The following is a 2,500-nucleotide window of genomic DNA, read 5'->3' as shown; positions in this document are numbered from 1 at the left end:
TGCGACGCAATAACCAAATCCTAGGATTGTAACTTTAGTGTGCACAAACATAAACATTAACGCGTTCGCTCGGGCTGCGCCGTCCGTGTTGAACACAAATGTGGGTGATTATATGCGTGGAGGGACAAAACATACGAGGAGGAGACAGTTTTCTGCACGATGTGCACAGAGCTCATTTCGTCGTCCCGGGCGAATGGAAAAACACAAACATCGCGAGTATCGTTCTAGGTTTCTGTCTATAAAGGGCAGGCCAAAAGGTGACCGGTTGAGATAAGCATTTTAAGCATACAAACACTTTATTGGAACTTTTGATACAAAAACAAGGTACGTACATGTAGGTTGTACCAACATGGACATCTATGAACGCGTACGCTCGGGCTGCGCCCTCCGTCTTGTACTTTCCCTGATCGGTACACAGTTTTGGTGCACTGCTATTCCGACCGGCAACTTGTACCAACATATACATCCATGAACGCGTAAGTAGTGTACTTTCCTGATCGGTACACACTGTTGGTGCACGGCATAAGAAAAGAGCTAAAATGGTCAAACTCAATCCATTTCAACAATAGATAGTCGATAGTAGCTGTGCCGATGAAGTAGGGCACGATGCAAGTTAATGTTGTTTAATGAATAACATGTCCGCCATACATTTCAGTACAAAATTGCTCGGTCAGACCTACAAAGTGCTATATCTCGAATACGAGGCGTCGGACTGGGGGTTGTAGAACAATTTTAAGTTCGTCTAATGATTCTACATCCGATTCTGGATAGCGGTTTTTGACCACTTTTCAATATTTTGTGACACCCCGAACCTAGGGGCAGCTCCTAGCTTTTTCAAAAATGTGCACCGAACGGGCCGGAGAGCTCGTGTGGCTCAAAACATGTTTTTCGCTAAAACACCTCAAAACGTGTAAGGAACGCACCCTAGATGATGAAAAGTGCAATCAGAATGTCAATCGACAACTTTGTTGGGGTACCATTTTTACTCTACGGGCCAGTAGCTTAGGCGCGCCAACAGCGCTTTCCTTTCGGGTTCCCATTTTTTGCCCTCCTGGGATTATGATCATTTGTTCATTGCCTACTATAGGAGGGTACCTTGCTACGAGGTCAAACATGAAGATTGCACCAAATCGTAGTTTTTACCTCTATTTAGTCGTAGGAGCATGGTTTGCAGTGGCAGTGGGTCATTAAGCCCCCGTTTGGGTCATACGTCCCTCCGCGATAAAAATCGTCGTATGCCTATAGTCCGAACTAATGAAGCAAAAGTGGTGTCTGGTGGGTTCTGCCGATGATTATAACCTATGATTTTGAGCTTCCACCCTATCAAAACGTTCCCTGGAGCAGTACATCACGGGTCTACGGACCCAAAGACTTCGTCGTGATGGTTTCTAGTAAAAAGTTGTAACAGCTAAGGGTTTTGAATACGCGTATATTAACCATTGCTTGAAACTAAGCTTCGTTGTCTTTAAACTCTGCAAGACCAATCGAACTTCTTAGGAAACCCGAAGGATTCACGCTAAGCTCGATGAGCTATTATGGGTTGTGGTGCATGATCTGGTGTTCCTTGGATCTAATCCAATGAATAAATTTATGAGGGTATATATGGTGCAGGGCACAAAGCGTGATGAAACCGGGTCTCCCTACCAAATGTGGCATATTTTTTCCCTGAGAGCGAAGCTCAGACCCACGTAGGGGAGAGCGAAGTGGAACTTAAATGTTCTATGCAGCAAATGTTCGCCATGCGGATAAACAAGTTGGAATAGTTCAATGTAGTGTAATGCAAACACGAATCGCAAATAACGATACGGGACCCAGAAGCAATTCTGCGGATCCCTCGGGGAGTGGTGAGTTGATATAAATTAGAGGTGAAAGTCCAAGTTGTTCAAGCTCCGGCTCGGCAGCCGATACGAGGTTCCTGTTGGGCTTTGTACATCGCGCAGAGGCGCCGTTCGGTTCTAGCAATGATTCCCGCCACCATGTTCCATGCGTGCAGAGATCCGTTAGAGCTCGTTCAATGTGTCCCGCCGTGATTACGAAAAAGTCCAACAGTTGACCAAGTTGGGGTGCGTCAAGTAAACGCGCAGAGATGCCGTTCGGTTTAGAGCAATGTCTCCCGTATCACGTTGGAGTTCTTCCACTAGTGCAGAGAGATCGCTGAACCGTTCAATGTGTCCCGTCGTGGTGTGCTTGTACCGAACACTTAGGATACACCATGCTTTGTTGGTTTGGGATAGGAGTGGTCGCGCAACTGCCTCCACGCCGCAAAGTGCCAGTTCGGATTGAAGGTCAACTTTAGCCGTTCAATGCATCAGTCGGTGGGTGTTCAGATGGCATCACAACTTCCCTAGGTGCTTAAGTTGGTTGGGTTGTAAAACATGTGCACATGCGCAGAGTATCGTGCGTACTAGCAAAGTCTCCCGTCACGGTGGTTATGAATGAGTTCCATTCAGTGCAGAGATCGTTAGTGCGTGCAATGTGTACCAGTCGATGTGTCGTACCG

Source organism: Anopheles arabiensis (genome assembly GCF_016920715.1).
Source record: "Anopheles arabiensis isolate DONGOLA chromosome X unlocalized genomic scaffold, AaraD3 X_pericentromeric_contig0018, whole genome shotgun sequence".
Classification (NCBI taxonomy): Eukaryota; Metazoa; Arthropoda; class Insecta; order Diptera; family Culicidae; genus Anopheles; species Anopheles arabiensis.
Note: the sequence above shows the minus strand (reverse complement) of the source record.